Source organism: Pongo abelii, chromosome 3 (genome assembly GCF_028885655.2).
Source record: "Pongo abelii isolate AG06213 chromosome 3, NHGRI_mPonAbe1-v2.0_pri, whole genome shotgun sequence".
NCBI lineage: Eukaryota > Metazoa > Chordata > Mammalia > Primates > Hominidae > Pongo > Pongo abelii.
Genome location: NC_071988.2, coordinates 58,381,508 through 58,397,090, shown reverse-complemented (window position 1 = coordinate 58,397,090; position 15,583 = coordinate 58,381,508). Strand labels below are relative to the sequence as shown.

The 15,583-nt window shown below is 33.1% G+C and overlaps 1 long non-coding RNA gene across 6 annotated transcripts in view; it reads right to left on the bottom strand.

Moving 5' to 3' along the window:
- LOC134761273 (uncharacterized) overlaps nt 1–15,583 on the bottom strand; it is a 195,445-nt gene that overhangs the window by 113,120 nt on the left and 66,742 nt on the right. For 3 of the 6 annotated variants that reach the window (XR_010139691.1, XR_010139690.1, XR_010139687.1), the window contains exon 3: nt 10,555–10,639. This is a non-coding gene — a long non-coding RNA (uncharacterized LOC134761273). Of the gene's footprint in view, nt 1–1,449; nt 1,529–10,197; nt 10,282–10,554; nt 10,640–15,583 lie in introns of those variants that run through there. The other 3 variants (XR_010139692.1, XR_010139689.1, XR_010139688.1) reach the window with 2 other exon arrangements.

Here is a 15,583-nt window from a genome sequence, read left to right as displayed (position 1 = left end):
CCATGTAATTTATCAAGTTAATGCTGAATATGTTATTTGTAAGTATCTTTTATTATAGTCTAATTATTTGGTAAAAATTTAAATATAATAATATGGTAATTTCATTCCTGGATATTTGATTTACCAGAATATCTCATTCTTCAATCTAATAGTAATTTATTTATAGAATATGGACAGGACATCATGTTAGCTTCGTAACAAAATCTAGATATTTGTCAATTCTGTGTCCTGCACCAGTCCTGAGAATCTCCTGACTGACTTATAGAGAGCTGCTCCAGGAGTTCCCTTCAAGTTTCACAAGTACGTAAGAGACCTAAATCACAAATTCTTAGAAATAATTAAAGCTGTTTCTGTACTTTTCACAATCTCCACGATTCATGAATCAGTAAATAATAAAGAAGCTTTTAATGTTACCCAGCAATGAAATCAGAAAGAGAACTTGGATAATCTTTTTATACTGCTCATACTAATTCTCAATCTTAGTGTATATTACTTACATTCTTTACATTACATTATTTACAGCACATTTTAAATTCTTAGAATGGATTCACCACTATAAAAAGCCAAGTTTTCACCCAATTTTTCTGCCAATGATATTTTATTTTCTTCTTGAGAGCCATCATTTCTTTACCCTCAATTCATTCATGTGGTTCATGAAGCAGTAACATCTTCACAACATAAATACACACATATTTTGGTCTGAACACACAATACAACTCTATCATTAAGATTCATTTTTGTCACCAGTGTTGGGATAATTGTGTCTAGCAAAACCAATGCCCAAGGATGTAGGAATGATATATATAAAGGATTGTTAGACGTCTTCAAATGACTGAAAATTAAGCTAAAACAGATGAAAGTGGAAGCAAAAAACATATCTTTAATGACATTAAACTTACAGACCTTAAGTAATATGTGAGTCAGCCATCTTTTTAAACTTGTCCCTTTAACTAAAAATATTCTAATTCTCGAGGGTACTGGATATAGAGTATACCATTGACCACATTTGATACCTGGGCTTGGCTAAAGTAGATAGAAGGCAGTGCCAGTCTACAGATTTCAAACTGTGAGACTGATAGTACATTTACATGAGAGCAAAATTAGTCTGAATGTTGGCTCATGCTTGTAATCCCAGCACTTTGGGAAGCCAAGGCAGGAGGATTTTTTGAGCCCAAGAGTTCAAGACCAGCCTGGGCAACATAACAAGATCTTGTCTCAATTTAAAAAAAAATAAATAAAAGAAAAAAAAAACATAATGACAGATGAACCTTTCACCCCTGTTGTACCCTGGAGCATACACTCATAAGATATTTATCAGGTAAACATAAGATTGTTGAATTTTCTTTACTAATCATTGCATCCTTAAGTAAGGTCTTAAAAATTGACAATCTTTAGTTGATACTGGCCCATGTAAAAGCAGAAAAAAAACAAACAGCTGTCCTTAGTTACATTGACAGTCTCAATGGCATTCAATGGCATAAAGTCTTCTGCTCATGATTTTTGCAGTACCTTAATCTGCAAAGATTGGCTGAAAAAAAAGCAGGTACATCAAGATAAACTAGTCAATGAAACTGGATGCAGTGATACACCTGAACCCACCACCCATAAATATTTTTCTTCACTCTCTAGCCTGAAGAAAAGTAACTCTTAAGCTCATTTAAAATGACCATCATTCACGGTGATTTGTGAGATTTTGGTGCATCCCTCAACTGGGAAGCATACACTGCACCCCATTTGTAGTCTTTTCTCTCTCACTGCCTTCCCACCCTTTTCCCTTGAGTCCTCAAAGTCCGTTGTGTTATTCTTATGCCTTTGCATCCTCATAGTTTATCTCTCATCTATGCGTAAGAACATACGATGTTTGGTTTTCCATTCTTGAGTTATTTCTGTTAGAATAATAGTCTCCAATCTCATCCAGGTCACTGCAAATGACATTAATTCATTCCTTTTTATGACTGAGCAGTTATAATATATATATATGATATATATATATTACTGATGGAATACTTTATATGTGTATATATACTATATATATAGTGTGTGTATATATTTATATATATATAAAAATAGTTTCTTCATTCATTGATTCATGGGCATTTGGGTTGGTTCCACATTTTTACAATTGTGAATTGTGCTGCTACAAAGTGTGTGTAAGCATCTTTTTTGTATAATGACTTCTTTTCCAGTGTATAGATACAAGTAGTGGGATTGCTGGATCAAATGGTAGCTCTACTTTTCATTCTTTAAGGAATCTTCACACGTGTAGAAGTGTTGCCTGTTCACTTCAGCCATACAAACTTCTACTACTTTTTTATTTTTTTTATTATGGCCATTTTTGCAGGGGCAAGGTGATATAACATTGCAGTTTTGATTTTCATTTCCCTGATCATTAGTGATGTTGAGCATTTTTTAATATGTTTGTTGGCTATTTGTATATATCATCTTTTGTGAATTGTCTATTCATGTTCTTTAACAGCACTAAAGAACTTACTCATGTAACCAAACCCACCTGCTCCCCAATAACTTATGAAGAAAAAAGAACAAAATGCAAATGGCCAGGCACAGTGGCTCATGCCTGTAATTCCAGCCCTTTGGGAGGCTGAGGTGGGCAGATTGCCTGAGCCCAGGAGCCTGGAAAACATTATGAGACCCCATCTCTTCAAAAAAATCAAAAAATTATCCAGGCATGGTTGTGTGTGCCTGTGGTTTCAGCTATTCAGGAGGCTGAGGTGGGAAATTGCTTGAGCCCAGAAAGTCGAAGCTGCAGTGATCCATGATTGCACCACTGCACACAAGCCTGGGTGACAAAGGCTTGTGCCCTGGGCTCTGCCCTTATGAATGGATTAATTCTGTTATTACAGGAGTTATAAAAAGTGAGTATGTCCCCTTCTTGCTCTCTTTCATGTGTGTTTCTTTGCCCTTCCACCTTCTGCATGGGGTGACACAGCAAGAAGCCCTCATCAGATTCTGGCACCTTGATACTGGGCTTCCCAAGCTCTAGAACTAAAAAACTTCATGATTTTTTTTCTCTGTAAACTACCCATTCTACGGTTCTGTGACACAACATAAAATGGGGAACATCTATAAGAATAGCTAAAATAATTTCAAAAAACCACCATACCAATTCCTGACAAGGATGTGAAGCAATAGGAATTCTTCTACAATTCTAGCAAGGATACAAAATAGTTCAGCCACTCCAGAAAACAGTTTGGCATGTTCTTATAAAGTTAAACATACCACTTCCATTTTACCAAGGAAACCAACTCCTAGGCCTTTACCCTAAAGAAATGGAAACTTATGTTCACAGAACATAAACCCGTATGTCAATATTGGTAGAAATGCTACTTCATAATTGCCCAAATTGGACTCAGTCCAAATTTCCTGCAGTGGCTGAATGGATAAACAAACTGTGGGAGAGTCATGCATTAAAATACTAGTCAGCAATAAAAAGGAAGAGGCTACTTGAATTTTATGCCACAACTTATATGAATCTCAAAGGCTTATGCTGAGTGAAAGAAGCCACTATCAAAAGGTTACCTACAGTATGATTTTATCTACATTACATTCTTGAAAAGCCAAAACCATAGTGTTGGAGAACAGATCAGTGGTTGCCCTAGTGATGTGACTATAAAGGCATAGCATGAGGGAGTTTTGGGGATTGATAGGACTGTTCTGTACCCTGATTGTGGTGGTGTTTACACAAATATATATATATGTCAAAATTCACAAATCTGGTGATTATTTCACAATGCATATGTATATCAAATTATCAAGTTATACAGCTTAAATATTTAAATATATATGATTTTTAATTGCCAATTATTACCTTAATAAAGCTGGAAAAAAATTAAAAAATAAAAATAAAATGGCCGTCAATGTGGGAGAGATTCCCCAACCTACACTACTGTTCCCTAAGGAAGAGGTCAAAAGGAGGACATTAGCCTGGATGTCCAATAGTCTGCTATCTGTTCTTGGGCTGGAGTTGTGTAGTTGTGTGTGAGAGGGTATGGATTGACTTTCCATTTGTGTTGTGATTGCAATGCTGCCTCCACTATATGGCTGACAAGAAGGCAGAGGTGATGGAAGGCCTTCTTGGCAATCTCTACCCTCTACTGTGGACACCCAGAGTAGTTACCCCAACCCCACCACAGACCCTACATTTGTTCAGGTTATCCTCTGTAAGTGATCACACCTGTTTCCTCAAAGACTTTTCAAAAGCATTGGTTCACAAAACCAATAGACAGGTACTTCCATTGATGCTTGCTTTTGCCTCTGATCATGCTATTCTATCCTGGGAAGATCTTCATCTGATCTGGCTAAGAGATGTACATTTTTGCACAAATGGAGCCGTTCTTTTTGCTTTCTTCATGAATCCCTTCCATTTTCCCTCATATGGTGCCAGAATCATGATGCCATCAATATTAAAATATATCATAAAAATATATTATATAATCCCTATATAATGCAGTGGTTACAGTCTGCATATTTCAAATATTTCAAGCTATCTGTGAAAATGCTTTGTGATGTTCTGTTTTATATCAAAGAATGGAAACTGTGTTTTGATTCACCAGCTTCAAAATACTCTTTTTATAGAATCGACAAAGTGACATTTCTGAGCCTATTGAGGCCTATAAGGAAAAATTGAATATCCAGCAAGATAAACTAGAAGCAAGCTAAGGGAATAAATAGTTAGAGGATATGCTGTTCTACATTTATGCTAGAAATATTCCAGTAGTAAATATAATATAACCAGAAAATAAATAATCATCCACATTTTCCAGCACACCCTGGGTAAGACTTAAATTTGTGCTATTCATCAATAAAGACAAGTTAACAAGCCTTGAAATAGTAACATTTTTATTGACAAATTGATATACCTCCATGAGCACATGGATATGGAAAGACACCCTGGAAAAAAAATATATTTGTACCAGGCCCTCAGAACCTAGGGTTAGTCCTGACACACACACACGCACACACACACACACACAAAGAGACAGAGAGAGAGAGACACAGAGAGAGAGAAAGAGAATAGAGTGCAATTGATGAGATTAGTTTAGTTTATAATCATTAATAATGAGTAAAATATTTTGTGCTGGAATAAAAAATGTATATGGTGAGGCTGTTGTGAATTTTAGATACCCATTAAGATATATTATCTGATAGCTCTATTTCTTTCCTTATGCCTCTGAAGCCTAATTTTGTTGATTATTCTGGGTTATTGAAAGATCAAGTTGTATAGTAAGAATTGATTTGTATATAGTGATAAAACTCTTATTACTTAAGATTATGTGAGAGTATCTCTCTTTTTTATTATTATACTATAAGTTCTGGGATACATATGCAGAATGTGCAGGTTTGTTACATAGGTATACACGTGCCATGGTGGTTTGCTGCACTCATCAACCTGTCATCTACATTAGGTATTTCTGCTAATGCTATTCCTCCCCTAGCTCCCCACCCCGACAGGCCCCAGTGTGGATGTTCCCCTCCCTGTGTCCATGTTCTCATTGATCAGCTCGCACTTATGAGTGAGAACATGTGGTATTTGTTTTTCTGTTCTTGTGTTAGTTTGCTGAGAATGGTGGTTTCCAATTTCATCCCTGTCCCTGCAAAGGACATTAACTCATCCTTTTATATGGCTGCATAGTATTCCATGGTGTATATGTGCCACATTTTCTTTATCCAGTCTATCATTGATGGGCATTTGGGTTGGTTCCAAGTCTTTGCTATTGTGAATAGTGCTGCAATAAACATATGTGTGCATATGTCTTTGTAGTAGAATGATTTATAATCTTCTGGGTATGTACTCAGTAATGGAATTGTTAGGTCAAATGGTATTTCTGCTTCTAGATCCTTGAGGAATCATCACAGTGTCTCCCACAATGGTTGAACTAATTTACACTCTCACCAACAGTGTAAAACTGTTCTTATTTCTCCACATCCTCTCCAGCATTTATTGTTTCCTGATTTTTTCATGGTTGCCATTCTAACTGGTGTGAGATGGTATCTCATTGTGGTTTTGATTTCTGTTTCTCTAAAGACCAGTGATGATGAGCTTTTATTCATGTGTTTGTTGGCCTTATAAATGTCTTCATTTGAGAAGTGTCTATTCATAGCATTCACCCACTTTTTAATGGGGTTGTCTATTCTTTTTCTTGTAAATTAAAGTTCCTTGTAGATTCTGGATATTAGCTGTTTGTCAGTTGGATAGATGGCAAAAATTTTCTTTCATTCTGTAGGTTGCCAGTTCACTCTGATGACAGTTTCTTTTGCTGTGCAGAAGCTCTTTATTTTAATTAGATATGTTTTGTTTTATGATTTGGCAATTTTGGGTTTTGTTGCAATTGATTTTGGTGTTTTAGTCATGAAGTCTTTGCCCTTGCTTATGTCCTGAATGATATTGTCTAATTTTCTTCTACAGTTTTTATGATTTTAGGTCTTACACTTAAGTCTTTAATCCATCTTGAGTTAATTTTTGTATAAGGTGTAAGGAAGGGGTCCAGTTTTAGTTTTCTGCATATGGCTAGTCAGTTTTTCCAACATTATTTATTAAATAGGAAATCCTTTCCCCATTGCTTTGACAGGTTTGTCAAAGAACAGATGGTTGTAGATATGTGGCATTATTTCTGAGGCCTTTGTTCTGTTCCATTGGTCTATATATCTGCTTTGTTACCAGTACCATGCTGTTTTGGTTACTGTAGCCTTGTAGTATAGTTTGAAGGCAGGTAGCATGATGCCTCTAGTTTTGTTCTTTTGGCTTAGGATTGTCCTGGCTATATGGGCTGTTTTTTGGATTTTTAAAAATTCTATATGAAATTTAGGTTTTTTTAATTCTGTGAAGAAAGTCAATGGTAGCTTGATGGGGATAGTATTGATTCTACCATATAGTTTCGGCCATACTGCCGAAAGTAATATTGATTCTTTCTATCCATGAGCATGGAATGCTTTTCCATTCGTTTGTGTCCTCTCTTATTTCCTTGAGCATTGATTTGTAGTTCTCCTTAGGGGGTCTTTCACATCTCTTGTAAGATGTATTCCTAGGTATTTTATTCTCTTTGTCACAATTGTGAATGGGAGTTCACAATTGGCTCTCTGTTTATTATTGGTATATAGGAATGCTTGTGATTTTTGCACATTGAATTTGTATCCTGAGGCTTTGCTGAAGTTGCTTATCAGCTTAAGGAGATTTTGGGCTGAGACGATGGGGTTTTCTAAATACACAGTCATGTCATCTGCAAACAGAGACAATTTGACTTCCTCTCTTCTTATTTGAATACTCTTTATTTCTTTCTCTTACCTGATTGCTCTGGCCAGAGCTTCCAATACTATGTTGAATAGGAGTGGTGAGAGAAGACATCCTTGTCTTGTGCCAGTTTTTAAAGGGACTGCTTCCAGGTTTTACCTATTCAGTACGATATTGGTTGTGGGTTTGTCATGAATAGCTCTTATTATTTTGAGATATGTTCCATCAATACCTAGTTTATTGAGAGTTTTTAGCATAAAGGGGTGTTAAATTTTATCAAAGGCCTTTCTGCATCTATTGAGATAATCATGAATATTTCTCTTTTTCAAATAAATAAAGACAAAAGTATTGGTGACTTATAAATCACAAGGGATCACCTAATTGACATATGTGATTTATAGTATTTAACTTCATGACGTAGTGGTTACTTCTTCAATGTCTCGATCACAGAAATAGAAGCATTGTAATTTGTGCTTGATATGTCTCCAAATGACTAAGGTGAATATGTTTGATCAACTACTATTTTTGATGTGATATTTTCTTTAAAAATGTGCTCAATCCTAACATGGAAAATAGGTACATTTTTTAGAACAGTGTCGATATTTTGGCTGCATTTCAAAACTGGGCAGGAGATTATCAGTGTTCAATCTACCAGTCATCTTTCTTCAAACTCTCACTGAGCTAAATGGGAGTTTTGTACTTTAGCAAACAGTGAATTAGGTTTCCAGTGACATGAAGAGAGGAGGGCAGACAGTTCCAGATGGTAAGTGCCACTGAAGCTAAGGGTCAATGTTTGCAGAGAAGGGAGTGGGTGCAGTATACAGTCTCAATTATTAAAAGCCAGTAGACAGGAAAACAACCAAAACGGTAACAGATGAATGAAATAACTCTGTTGGAATAAGCAAGTACTGTAAGCCTTTGCAAAGCTCCCAAGGGCAAACGCATTATTAGTAGATTTGTATTTACTAGGAGCATGCCATGGGATTAAGCTGCTGTGAGCTAATTCTTACTCTTTTTTAAAACTTTTCTATTTAAAAAAAAATTGAAGTAGCAAACGTTGGTAGTTGACACATCTTTCATTACTTGGAAATAGTAATTCTACAGAAACATACTTGTTTTTGGCTTGCCTGAATGTAGTTACTTACCTTTATATTTTTCTTAATTATACTGTACCATATTAATATTGTTGGAATTGAAATAATACTATTTGTTTGTTTCCAGAGAAGCTGAAAGTATCATACAATGTTTGCAGTATTAAGTTTTTCTTCCGCTTTAACTAGTTATATTGCAATAGATATCAGTTTTGTTTCCAGCATTATATTGTTAATGCCTCATGCAGGATTCATGAATGATTATCTCAATTTAGTGTTTTTAATTTAACACAAACCGTAGCAAGAAGAACCAATTCACCAAATCTAATGACTGGTCATAATGCAATACAATGAAGTGTTACTTTCTACAACATTTTTTAATGCAAAATTCATCTGAAAACACATTTTAAAGTTAAGTGAAATCATTATAGATTTAATATTATCTCATTTCATCAGCTAATACATAAGAGCAAAGGGAGAAATTAACTTATCTACAAATCAGAAAAAAGAAAGGTTTAGGAGACATGTATCAACTGGATGATGGGAGATTCCAGAAGAAGGATAAAGAATAAAATTACTGGGAACTCTAGGAGCCATGGCTGCAAGCTTTATGAGACAGAGGCTTTAGTATGTATTTGCTTCTTGTGTTGAAATTGCTTTGTGCACTTAAGCAAAATAGTTAATTATCTGTAGCTTCGATTTGCTTTGTTGATAAACTAAAACGGAGTACAGCTTTAGAATGGAGAGCTGCTCTCATTAAAAGTAAGTTCAAAAATATTATGTTTTGGGGAAGTCCATTTGTCACCCTTTTCTGGGCAGTAAGGTGCTAATACAAATTGTTATTATTATAAAAATAAATAAAATTAATGTCCTAAATGGAGTATTCTCTTATCTGCAAAACTATACAACACAAAACCTATGCTCTATACCTTATTGATATATTCTTGCATGCTGAATTATACCTTTAAAATATTCACCAATCATTAAACACTGGAGCAATTTACACCTTCTCATTGTATTAATATTAGAAAATTGAAGTAAAGTTCAGAAATTCAGAATGTTACTCTATTTCTCATTAAATTATTTAAATAAATTAACATGTGTATCCTAGCCAAGGTACCTCTTAAGAATGACAATTACTCTTAAGAGTGATTGACAATTAACTTTATATTTTAAAAATGTGGTTATGTGTTAAAATAATCAAAAGACATTGCTTATAATTTTCAAACTGTCAGAATGGATGAATTACCACTGTATGATGGAAACATAAACATAAAGATTTCTTCTGTTCTAACCAATTTTCATCACCATCATCTTCTGTGAGGTCACCTATCTCTAATTATAATTAAACTCTAATTTCTCACCTTTGAAATTAAACGATTAGTCTGAATATGAGACATAGATTCAAATATCCACAAAGAAGTGATAGGTAATTTACGTTAATTAAATTTATCAGGTGACAATTTCAGCAAACTAAAGAGTAAATACTCCTTCCAAAATGGTCTTCTGAAATTGTTACCATGCAGGAATTTGGAGTAATACAGCAAATTTCTTTATTTGCATGCATATCAAACTGTTTTATTTCAAATGTCTGAATGCTAATTTTTAAGTGCTAGTCCAAATATTTTTCAGCAGCCAATACAAAATACTTAAATGGTGCAAACAAACTGAAAACCACCAGTTTCTAAATATTACAATTGATCAATTTTTAGATTACTCCAAACAATCCACTTTTGAAATATTTCTCTAAAGCTAAAATGATACAAGTACATAGACATTTTCATGTCAGATGAGGAAATGTGGAGTGTAGTAATCCTTATATAGAGGTAAATGAATAGGCAATGTTTATTTTGTTTGTTTGTTTTATTTTTTGTCTTTTAGACTTTAGTCTCGTTCCTTCACCAGTCTGGATTGCAGTGGTGCAATCTCGGCTCAGTGCAACCTCTGTAAAAGGCAAGTTTTGTACAAAAATTATTATGTTTTTTGAAAAAATAATATTTCCTCTGTCATTTTTTCCATTTTTTACCTTTTTAACATGCCTTCCTTGATGAGATGTAAAATGTCTACTATGGTGTTAATATGTATCTCAATAATCACCATTTTAAAAATTAAGATATTAATAATTAATTTTTTATGATTCCTACCTTAACCTTACAACCTGAGGAGGAAATGGTATCCTAGATGGAACAGAAATGTTGAAATGGAGGAGTATCTCACCTGAGAAAAGCCATCTCTTCCTCAAGTATGGCAGTACCTTGTTGTTGTCCCCAAACTCCAGGGTCTGTTGTTTATCGTTGCAAGCCTGGAAAATCAGTTGTTATTTCAGTAATAGAAAATAGCTTCCCAAGTCCTCTCATGGAAACTACACTCAATAAGAAACACATGTACTTAAAACATAAATGTCACATTTATTTTTAAAAAATAAATATAATAAGCAAACAAGATATTTGTGCCCACTCAGTATTTCCTGTCACTATATTCCAACCTAATTTGAATTGCCAATTATCATCTGAATTTTTCTCAGTGATTATCAAAATAGCTAATTCAAAGTAGGTTGATGACTTGTATTATAAGTCTGACATGTACTGATATGTTCATCTTCACTATACGGATCTTTCCAACACAATTACCAAACACATAGGCTGTGACAGGCTCCCAACTAAATCCCTCTAGACATATGCTATCATCATGTGCTTGTCTCTTTTTGCTTTGGATATTTAAACTCTCTTTAAAAGTTGTAAGACCACATATGCAAATAGCTGAATTAATCTAACCTCAGGTTATTCACTCTCATTTGTCCCTACAAAAGCCCTTGATATTCATTTTCAATCCTAGACCCAATTCCCATTCCCTTCCATACATAGACACCAACTTTGCTCTACTTAAAATAAGACATACCTTTATATATATATAATAAATATCATCTGAAGGTATAGTATTGAATTGTATTTTATTTTCAAAACCAGTATTTTTATGAATCATATTTTAACATAAAATTAAATTTTACCCTTTTTATTTTTCTGTACACATCCAGTTAGCTGTGTTTGCCTGCATCACAGCATTCCATTTTACATATCCAGCACACTTTACTTTTATTCATACTCCCACTGATAGACCTTATATCTAAATTTCTGCCACCCCTCTTATTACTATCATGAATATATTAATATCTGTTCCTAAAATGATCTGTTACTAAATTTAAGCATATAAATACAATTTTGAGATAGTAAGTACGTAGAGAATTTACATTAATGTCAAAGTCATCTGCTCATAACAGGAAAGGGAAAGTGTTGTCAAATATCCATATCATTGTGATTATTTGGTATTACCAAAATTTTACTTCTTTTAATCCTAACAGGCTAAAGTGCTCTGTTAGTGTTGCTCATATTTGTGTTGCTTATTACTCTAAGAATATTGTCAGACATCTTTTATACCTGTTTACCTTTTACGTACTGGCCATTTACATCCTTTGAACATTTTTCTAATACATTTACTATTTTTCTTAGTTTTTTTCAGGATTAAAATATATTATACTAATGTATAATTAGTTTTAGAAATTGCAAGTATTCTCTTTCAGACTTGTATAGAATTGTATTTTCTTTTCATGTCAAAGTAGTGGACATTTTTCCCTACAGGTTTTCGTTTGTTCATTATTAATAAATTTATTGACTTTATGTTTTTTGAACAGGCCCAAATTTAGGCATTTAGGGTATAGAAATTAAAAGTAATAAAAACTAATTAACTAACAAACTAAATAAATACTAGAAAATTACTTTTCTCAATGGAGCTTACCTGTTTTTGAGGATATGGACAGTCATCTAACACATTAACTTAAAGTATGTGAGGTGATTATAAGTGCAATGAGAACAAAATATTCACAGGAAACATACAGCATGATAGTGATGTGTGATAATTTATAAAGGAAGGTGAAAAAAGTTATATTTGAACAGAAAGCTAAAAGAGTAGAGAGTAATCACCATGTGGTTATTTAGGAAAAAATAATTTCAGACAAAAGGAAAAGAAGAAGCAAAACTCACAGTTTTGAATTTTTTTTTACAAATACATTATTTGAATATATCATTGTAATAGAGGATCCAGAGTTCTTGGATATTTCTACTTTAAAAGCACCTTGCATTTATTCCTAAAACTTTAAATCACATATCTTAATAGCTAGTATTATACATTCTCCATTTCATCCTTTATTTTTAAAAAGTCTCAATATCAGCTATTCATTTCCATATAAGTTTATCACATCTTACTTTAGATTTCAAATTTCTAAATACTAAATAAATATTTTAATTTATGAGACAGAACTTGTTATAATACGATATTGCAACATTTCCCTGATACCAAAATTGGAAAAAAAAGTTATTAAAAAAATAAAACTACAGATCAATGTTCCTTATGAATGTATATGCAAAATTCCTCAACAAAAAATTTGCAAATCAATCCACTAATTTAAGAAAAGGACAAGACATTACAATCAAGTGTGTTTTATTTTAAAAACGCAAGGTTGATTTAACATTTGAAAACCAATCAGTGCAATTCATTATATGTCTTAGTCCATTTGCATTGCTTAAACTAAGACTGATCAGCTTACTAACAAAGTAAATTTATTTCTCACAGCTCTAGTGGCTGAGAAGTATATGATCAAACATCAGCGTATTCGGTGTCTGGTGAAGGCTTATTTTCTCATAGATGACACCTTTGCACTGTTTCTCACATGTTGCAGAGGGTAAATGAGCTCCTTTCAGTGTATTTTATTAGGGCACTAATCCTATGCATGAGGGCTCCATGCTCCTGACCTAATAACCTTTCAGAAAGTCCCATTTCCCAATACCATCACATTAAGGCTTAGGTCCTAACGTATGAAACTTAGGAGACACAAACATTCAGACTACACCACCAAGTCAACACACTAAGGAAGAATAACCATATAATCATCTCCACAGATACAAAAGTGCACTGCAGAAAGTAAATTTAGCAAATTTTTACATCCTCATATAAACACACATGTGCACACACAGAGACAGGCTGACTCTCAGCAAACTGAGAAGAAAGTAGTACTTCCTCTACCTGATAAAGGTTGAGAAACTCACATTAAGCTTATGTCTAAAATATTTAACGTAGAAAGACTAACAGGTTTTCTCTTATACAGGGAACAAAGACATATTTATTTACTATTGTACTGAAGGCCCTAGTCAGTGCAATAGGATAAGAAAAATCAATAAATGTCATACAGATTTTTAAGAAATAATAAAGTTGTCTGTATTTGCATATTATTTGTCTATCTAAAATAAATATCAAAAATGACAAAAATGTTATCAAGACTAATAATAAGGTTAGCAGTTTGCAGGATACAAAGTAAATATATAAAATTATATTTACAAAATTGAATTTGTTTTTGTAATTGTATAGGGATATATATTTTATATATTATGTTTGTAACATATATATGAAAATATGTAACAGTAATATTAAAATATTTATGGGCAAGAAAGATATAGTCAAAAGTACTAAACATAGATGAAATAAAGCAAAATAAACTTAGAGAAATATACTATTTTCATAGTTCTAAACACTCAATATTTAAAAAAATCAATTTGCTCTGATTTGCCTATAGATTCAACACAACTCCAATCACATTTCTAGCAGGAATTTCTAGAAATTAGCAAACAGATTCTAAAACTTATATTCAAAAGTAAAGCAACAAAAAACAGTAAAACAATTTTCAAAAAAATAAAGAAAAAAGCCGGAAGGCACTTTATTTAAGAGTTAACTCTAAACTTGCAGTAATCAAACACTGTGGTACCAGCAAGAGACAAGACATAGAACAAATGAACAGAATAGAGTCTAGAAATAAAAGTACACATATTTAGCCAATTGATTTTCAACAAAGATACATAGGCAAATCCATTAAGAAATAAATTCTTCTAAATAAATAATGATAGGATATTTGGATATCCACATTTTTAAAAAGTTTGACTTTTTTGTATTATTTTGTTTATAATTTATTGCATGATATATGTAAATTAATTCTAAATAGATCATAAATCTAAAACTAAAGGAGAGACAAGAGGAGGAGGTAGAAGAGGAAGAGGAGGAGCAGAAAATATAGGAGAAATATTTAGCAATGTGACTTTGGAATAGGCGAAGCATAGCTTAGATATGACACCAAATGCATACTCCATGGAAGGAAATTTGATAAACTGAACTTAATAAAAATTAAAACCATTTGGTCTTAAAATGACAGTCTTAAGAAATTGAAAAGACATCATATATTGGGGGATATATTTATAATACGTATATCTGATAAAATATTTATCTTTTGAGTATATGAAAATTTCTTAAACCTTCAATTTTGAGAAATAACATAATTTTTACAAATCAACAAAACATTTGAATAGACAAATCACCAAGAATTATATCGGTGGCAGATAAACACATATGAGGGAACTAAACATCACTGGTCATTGGAGAAATGCAAATTAAAACTACAATGTGATATCACTACACACCTATTATAGTGCCTTGAATACAAAATAACAGTAGTAACGGCAGTAGCAGTAGTAGTAAAATACTAAGTGCTAGTACAGATGCTTAGAAATTGAACTACCTTGCATCACTGGTGGACATGCAAAATGGTGCCGGCACTTAGGCAAATAGTCTAGGAGCTTCTAGGAGATATAATCATAAACTTACCATGCTACCCAGTAATCCCACATCCATATATTTGCCCAAAAGAAATAAAAATTTATGTTAACACAAAAACCTGTACACTAGTATTTATAGAGGACTTGTTATGTAATATCAAAACTAGAAATGATTTTATTTTATCTTATTGCAATAATATAATCACCCAAATTTGGGAGCTGATATGATGTTACCCTTCCATCTTCACCTGGCATTGATATGACTTTTCTGATTTGCTAGTATTTGATAAATATGAGATAAATAGTGGATCAAAGAAATGAAGATAAAAGAAAATAACTCAAACTAGAAAATTACCTTAGACCATAGGTATTAGTTTAGGACTTCTGCTTTTTTTCTTTTTATTTCTAGGCTGACATTCACCTGGCCTCAGTCTCACACACGTGCGCACACACATACACACACACGCACACACATACATTCTTCACCTCTCTTCTCTCTATTTACTGTAATAGCTATTGAATCTTATCTAGATTTGACTTTTGCACTTAAATGTCTGAGAATACGTTTTTAATTACCTTAGAGCAGAGGTATT